The sequence below is a fragment of the Macrotis lagotis genome, chromosome 7 (genome assembly GCF_037893015.1).
Source record: "Macrotis lagotis isolate mMagLag1 chromosome 7, bilby.v1.9.chrom.fasta, whole genome shotgun sequence".
Lineage (NCBI taxonomy): Eukaryota > Metazoa > Chordata > Mammalia > Peramelemorphia > Peramelidae > Macrotis > Macrotis lagotis.
This window is the reverse complement of record NC_133664.1, coordinates 120630114-120638410: the sequence shown is the minus strand read 5'-3', so window position 1 is coordinate 120638410 and position 8297 is coordinate 120630114.

Here is an 8297-nt window from a genome sequence, read left to right as displayed (position 1 = left end):
GAGGGCATGACCATTTCAGTAACATTTGTAGCCTCATTGCCCTCTGCTCTCTGTGCTGGTCCAGGAGATCCCACCATCACAAACCACTCCCATTTTGAGGTTTCTGAGTTGTTTTGTGCCTTCCCCTTCCTTTGTATCTCTGGGATTTCCTGCACAATGGATTTGTAATTGCTTAACATTGCTTTGACATTTGACTACATTGGGATGCTCTATTACTCCTGGCCCTGACAACTAACTGCTTCTGCAACCTGCTCCTGTAGGACCCCCAGTTTCAAAACTGACAGCCCCAATCCTTCTTAAGGTCCCCTCAATACAAGAACAGCCCCTAAGCAGGGTTCCTTTTTTGTCTGCTTTAAAGCCTTGGAGTAAAAGGCCTCACTATACCCTGTTCAGACTATTCTTCAATGGGATCTAGCTAGAATGTTAAGCTTTCTCCTGTCCCAAGTGATTCTACCTCCCTTCCTCTCCTTTTATTAAAAAAAAATTTTCTTATTAACTAGCATTTATTTTCCTTCTCTCTTTCTTCTCAGCCTCTATTAATTAGAGGGAAAAACCTTTGGAAGAAATATGTTTAGTCAAACAAAACAAATTACTCCACTGGATCTATCCAAAAATATGTCTCATTTTGCAACTTGAATCTACTATGTCTCTGTCATCTCCTTATCTTCTTCCTACCCCCAGGATAAAAGTAGGAAAGGAGTTCTGAATATATTCCAGGGAATGGGTCAGACAAAAAAGAAAAATAGGCAGGACTGGTGATGATGAATTTTCTCCTCTCCTCTTCAACCTTCCCTTCCTATATTCTTTCCCATCTCAACAGAGATATCAAGAGATCTCTATAGATCCAGAACCCATTCATTTCTTCATCCCTTTAGCCAGCCAGAGACTCCCAGGATGGAAAAGGGGATGATTAAACCAAGGAGGGGACCCCTTGGGAGGGGAGTAAGGGAGAAAGTCTCTTCCACAGCCTCAATGGCAGCCATGGTGCATAGGTGGGACTCGGATTCCCCTCCTCCCCAAGACCCATGACATTGTCCCACCCAGTTACAATCTTCCTCCTCCACCAGTAGCCTAACCCTCCCCTCCTCTGGCTAATGTAGCTAAGATGCAGCAGCTGAATAATTTAGTAGCAGCTGAAGTTACCTTGACCCCTTGTGAGAGGCAGCCTGCTCAACCTTCCTCCGGTTATAGTCTGTTGGCTATAAACTAAGGTCCCTTCTTCTCTCTGACTGAGTATTTCTCTTGGGGTTAGGTCTTAGGGCAAGGATCAGACAGAGGAGCTCAGTTCAAACCTCAATGCTTTCTGTAAGTGGGGCATGTCACAATCAATGATAGACAGTGGCTCTTACAAATAAAAGAGCTGGGTGAATGGAAAATAGAATGCTGAACTTGGATTAGGAAGACCATGCTGTCTCAGACATTTAGTTGTTTCATGAACAAGACCTCCAAATCTCAGCACTGAGCGATTTTTTCTTCTTTCTTCTTCTTCTTCTCCTCCTCCTCCCTCCTCCTTCTTTTTCCTTCTCCTCCTTTTTTTCTTTTTGTGAGACAATCAGGGTTAAGTGACTTGCCCAAGGTCACACAGCTAGTAAGCATCAGGTGTCTGAGACTGCTTTTGAACTCCCAGCCTCCTGACTCCAAGGCATATACTGTGCCACATAGCTGCCCCTTCTCTGGGTATTTTCACTGGCCATCCCCCAGAGCTGGAATGCTCTCCTTGGTTATCTCTGCCTACTAGTTTCTGTGCTTCTTTCAAGACTCAACTAAGTGTGTGTGTGTGTGTGTGTGTGTGTGTGTGTATATGTGCATGCATGCGTGCATGCTTTCTTTAGCAACATGGCTAATATGCAAATGTTTTGCATGACCACTTATAAAGGATATCATATTGCTTGCCTTCTCAACAGGGGAAGAGAAGAAAGAAGAGAATTTGGAACTCAAAATAAAAAAATAAATATTAAAACTTTTTTAGATGTAATTGGGAAATCTTTAACAAAATAAATAAAATTATATTTTTAAAAAACAGCTAAAATCTTAGCTTCTACAGGAAACCTTGTATAGCTGGCCTCTTAATTCTAGTGCTTTCCCTCTATGCTCAGCTCTGGTCTTTTCATCAGGAAAGTTTGAAAGTTCCCTCTTTCATCGAATTTCCAACCTTACGATTTTATTACTTTTTGAAAAAAATCACCACAGAAAACATGGCTAAGTATACTAGTACCTCCTGGGAATAGATATACCATGGAATTTGCCTAGTTATACTTGAGTTTGAAAATGCTATCATTTAAGGATTTATGCAAAAATTAACTACTTCAGGGACTTGATCATTATTAAACTTTTTTGAGTATACAAGAGTTTTATTTGAACAATCATGACAAGAACTTTTTATGTTAACAAAGTTGTCTGAGTTGTCAAAAGGAGGCATTACAGATATTGGTTTTAGCCTATTTGCTGTGAATGCACCCTGACAACTCTCTGAGAATTGTGATAACTGTAAAAATTTCTCCAATAAAATTGATATTGTACAGTTAAAAAAAAAAAGAATTTCCACCCTTTCCCCTGAAAAATTGTGCTCAGTTTTGCTGTATAGTTGATTCTTGGTTGTAATCCAAGCTCCTTTGCCCTCCAGAATATCATATTCCAGGCCCTCTGATTCTTTAACGTTGAAGCTTCTAAGACCTACATAATCTTAACTGTGGCCCCTTGGTATTTGAATTGTTTTTTTCCTGGCTGCCTTTCTCCTTGATTTGATAATTCTGGAATTTGACTCCAATATTCCAGAGAGTTTTCATTTTGAGATCTCTTTCAGGAGGAGATTGGAAGATTCTTTCCATTTCTACTTTGCCCTCTAGTTCTAGGATATCAAGGGTTGGTTTGGTTTTTTTTTGATGATTTTTTGAAAGATGCTGTCCAGGCTGTTTTTTCAACCATACCTTTCAGATGGTCCAATAATTCTTTTGTTGTTGTTGTTTTTGCAAGGCAGTAGAGTTGAGTGGCTTGCCCAAGGTCACACAGCTAGATAATTATTAAGTGTCTGAATCCAGATTTGAACTCAGGTCCTTGTGATTCCCAAGCTGCTTTATCCACAGGTTTTCCCTGTTTCTTTCTCATTTTAAAACCCAGTTCATTGTTTTTGAAGTTGAGCTCTACTTCTGGGCCTGAAGGTGCACTGTCCCAAGCTTCTTGTCCTGGGAGCCAGAGACATGCTCACTGACTTTCTGTTCAGGGACCTCAGGGGTTAGCAGTCTGCCCACTGCACTGGCCTACTTGTGTCAGCTGCACTGGGGTTCTGGGGTTCACAATTTACCTTCCACGCTGGACCTGGAGACTTCTCAGCTGACCTGTGAACTGGGGGCAAGGCTTCACTGTTGGTCTTTGCTGCAACCGAGAACCTCCCACCAGCTTCTTCTATATTCACCTGTGCTGGTCTATACTCCCTATGCTGTTGTTTATTTTTTTTTGCATTGTTATCACTTCTTTCAGAATATTACACATACACTCAACTAGAAGCCCTCTTTTGTCACAAATAATTCGTATTAAGTAAAACAGTCATCATCCAGGCTGTCTGAAGTTGTCCATCTCATTCTGCATCTTATGTATGTCACCCCCCTCTGCTCAGGTGTGGGATGCCGCTTCATCATTGGTCCTCTGAAGCAGTGATGGGCTCATCCATTGGTCCCAGGACTGAAATCTTTCAAGGTTACTTTCGTTTCCAGCCCTGAGGTCATTGTGCAAATTGCTCCACTGTTTCACCCTGCTTTAGTGTTTCTAAGATTTCCCAAGTTTTTCTGAATTCATCGTATTCATAATTTCTTCCAATACTCTATCACATTTATCTCAATCAATCAATGAAGGATTTATTAAGTGCCAGGAAACAATCCCTATGTGACCTTGTGTTCTAATGGGGGACGACAACAGACACATGCACAAACATATACATGTGGGCATGTAGATGTACATGTAATATATATGTGCATGCATACATATGCATGTGTGTAGGTGTGGTTGTGTTTGTGTCCATACACACTAGCTGTGTGACCCTGGGCAAGTCACTTAACCCCTGCCTGCATAAAAACTGGAGAAGAAAATGTCAAACTCTAGTATCTTTGCCAAGGAAACCCTATGGACAGTTGATCCATAGGGTCATGAAGAGTCAGACACAGCTGAACAACTGACCAACAAACAAATAAATAAGCAAATAAACGAGTGAATGGATGGATGGATGAATAAATATACATTTATATACACAACAAAGTGAATAAATATAGATATGCATTTATGTGTGTACATATATATGTAAATAGCTAAATGCTAAGTAGTTTGAGAGGGACAACATTAGCAGTTGGGGGGGGTGTGGAGAGGAAAGGTTTCCTGTAGAAGATGGTACCTGGGGGTGATGATCAGCCTTAATGAACTTGCTCATTCCATCAGTGCAACAATCAGGGACAATTTTAGGGTATCTGAGATGGAGAATACCATCTGTATGAAGAGAAAGAATTATGGAGTTAAACAAAGACAAAGACTTACCTTTAATTTTTTTCAAAAAAGGTATCTTATTATGAAATTTTGCTATCTTATATTTTATTTTTTCATTAAGGATTTCTATCTCAACACATTCACTTTTTTTTTAAAGTTTTTTCAAGGCAATGGGGTTGTGGATTGCCCAAGGCCACACACCTAGGTAATTATTAAGTATCTGAGGCCGGATTTGAACTCAGGTACTCCTGACTCCAGGGCACTGCGCCACCTAGCTGCCCCTCAATACATTCACTTTTGATCAATGTGTAGCATGGAAACAATGTAAAGACTATTAAACTGCCTTCTGCGGGGTGGGGGGGAGGTTGGAGGAAAAATTGTAAAATTCAAAAGGAGAAAAAAAATTAATTAAAAAAACGAAGATGGTACCTGGGTTGCATCTGAGAGATGGAGACTGGTAGTAGGTGGAGGTGAAGAAGGCAAATATTCCAGGCACATGAGGCAGTCAATGCAAAGGCCCAGAGAAGAGAGCTGAAGTATCTTATGGGAGAAGCAGAAAGAAGGCTCATTTGCCTGGATCACAGTATGTTCTGTGAGGTTGGGGACAACCTGTGAAAGTCTTTAAAAGATGAACAGAAATGTTTGTATTTCATTCTAGAAACAATAGGAGTCCACTGGAATCTATTGACTAGGGGAATTACAGGATCAGATCTGTGTTTTAGGACAATTACCTGGGCTTGTAGAACCCACTGGATTGGGGGGGGGGAGGGGACTTGAGACAAGAAGACCAGTTAGGAGGCAGTTGCCATGATCTAAGTGGGAAATGGTGGGGACTTGAATTAAAGTGGATGTTTACCTGTGTGAGTGGAAAGTAGGGATTGGATATGACAAATACAGAAGGGAAACTTCTGGTGACTATTGGGTATGAGATGTGAAGAGAATGAAAAAACCAGAAGAATGCACAGGTTACAAGTATGAGAGACTGGAAAGATGATGGTACTTTTGACAGAAACAAGGAAATTTGGAAGTGGGAAAACTTGGGGCAGGGGCAGAGGGGATTACATGAGTTAAGTTTGGGACAGGTTGGTTTGAGGATGTCTCCAGTGCATTCATTTGAAATATTCAATAGACAATAGGTGAGATGGAATTGGTGATATGGAGGGAGATGGGCTCGATGCATAAATCTAAAAAATGTGCATAGAAACAATGGTCACAAGACCCATGAGGAGAAGGATAGAATCTTTTCAATTACCTATACTTTTAAAAGAAATGGAGAAAACGTTAATAATGCAGATTTAAACTTTAATATGTGCCTTCCATACTTTTTTTTGAGAGTCAGGTGTTAGATATTTATCAGAACATCCCTGCTTCTGCCCCTTGTTAGTGTTGTTCAGTTGTTTCAGCCATGTTTGATTCATACTGACCCCATTTTGGTTGGATCTTTTTGGAAAAATGCTGAAGTGGTTTGCCATTTTCTTTTCTAGCTCATGAGGAGCCTGGGGTCAAGTAACTTGCCCAGCTAGTAAGTGTCTGATGCCAGAATTGAACTCAGGAAGAAGAGTCTTCCTTTCCTGATCCAGTACTTTCTCTATTATACCCTAACTCTTCCTACTTTATAATTATTCTAGATACATCAATACTATGAATATTTATATGTGTACTTCATTAGCCTGTAAGCTGTTTGATTGTTCCATTTTCTTTGTATCCTTAGCATTTAGTGCAGTACAATTCTCTCTCTCTCTCTCTCTCTCTCTCTCTCTCTCTCTCTCTCTCTCCCACTCTTCCACTTCCCTAGCCCCCCAAAGTACATGCCATTCTGTTCCTCTACCATTTCCTCTTTGACTCTAATAACATCAACCCCAATATTCCACTCATTCTTGAAATACTTTCTCCTTCAACCCCTTCAAGGACATAGACCTGAGGAAAACAACCAAGAAAACAGAGATGATGCCAATATGTTGTTTTCTTTTTTTTTAGGTTTTTGCAAGGCAAATGGGGTTAAGTGGCTTGCCCAAGGCCACACAGCTAGGTAATTATTAAGTGTCTGAGACTGGATTTGAACCCAGGTACTCCTGACTCCAGGGCCGGTGCTTTATCCACTGTGCCACCTAGCCACCAATATGCTGTTTTCTAAGGCAGTATGTGCCAATACGAATCCTTATGTTGTGTGTAGTGGCCCTCATTTCCATTTGAGTTTGACACTACTGATCTGGACCACAGCAAGGAACCTTCCCGCCCACCCCCAAAGCTAACATGTCAGTTCTCTGCCCTTCCATCTCCCCAAATTCCCTTCATATTTGTTTTGCTTACACTTTGTATTTATCTGGGCACCCAGTTGCTTCTCCCCAGTAGAATGTAAATGCCTTGGGGATAGGGGTTACTTCATTTATGTCTTTGCATTAGCAGAATTTGCACAGGGCTTGGTACATAATAGACACTTAAAAATGAATTTTGAAATGAATAAAAATGAAAAGAACAAGTAAAAAAAGGCAGAGATAACAGAGGCAGAAGTGTATGTAGAACCACAGGTTCATAGATTTTGAGACAGAGGGCCTCAAAGTCAGCTGAACCAGTCCCCTCATTTGACAGATAAAATACTGAGACACACAGAGTGAAGTGATTTGCCCAAGGTCACCCAGGTAGAGGTCCTCTGACTCTAAATCCAGAGGGGGTCCCCCTCCCTCATCCCATTCAAGTCCCTGGTTTGATTTGTTTCAAGTTCTGGTCATTTATAAAGGCCGGCGTTAATTTTCAGGATTGCTCCCCAAATCAATCCCTTCCTCTGCTTACTTTCCTACCCAGCTATCCATTGGACATCCAGCAGAACCAGAAGAACCATGCAGCTATGGAGTACTCTGGGTGGATGCCGGGGCTGGTCACTAGAGGCCCACTCATTGAAGGAGGAGGGTGGGTGGACCTGAGCCTAGCCATGGCTCCTGTAAGCAGAGAAGTGGGAGTCAATATTCCATCTTGGACATACATAGCTCCCTCCAGCCATCTGCTGGCTAAACTTGGAATGTCAGTGAAAGGGCCGCCATCTCCTCTCTGAGCCTCCTTGGTCCCTTCTCCCTGTGGGCATCTAAGCTACTAGCCAGGGTTAGCTCGCAGCCCTGGTGTGGGACAGAAGGCATGACGTGACCCATTCTCTTTCCTTCTCTCCCTTCTCTGTTTTCTATTCAAATTCTGCCATCTCTCAAGGTTCACCATCTCCATAAAGCCCTTCTGGGGCTGGCTGCTCTAGTTTTCTCTGACAAGACTTTCCACAGTGGGGGCCAACACAACTTCACCTCATCCAATCCCCCAAATCCCCTGCTCTGGCCACTCCCTTCTCCTCCTCATGCTTCCCAGCATCCCAAGATGCAGGCCCCCTTCCTGGTGGCTAAAACCTGACCATGAAAACTTACACTCAATAGCAGCTATGCAGGTGACAGTGGGGGAAATTCTGCAATGCTCTGATGCTCCCCAATTCTCTCCCACACACACAAACTATCTACATTCTCCACAACCCCATATAACCTAGGCATGACTGCAGGAACCCCCTAGAGTGCATCTTTCTGATCCTGGGCAATGATGAGTGAGAGCTCTACCCCATTCTTTTCCTGGATAGGAGGTTACAGAATGAATCACAGGATGAGTTGGCATGAATGAGTGGTGATGTGATGGAGCAGATGATGCAGATGATAGACAGACAGACAGACATACTCACACACAGCAATACAGACAGATACACAGACAGACACAACAGAGACAGATAAATAGATGAGACAAATACATAGACAGATAGACAGACTGATAGATACAGTCAAACAGACAGATACACAAAGAGA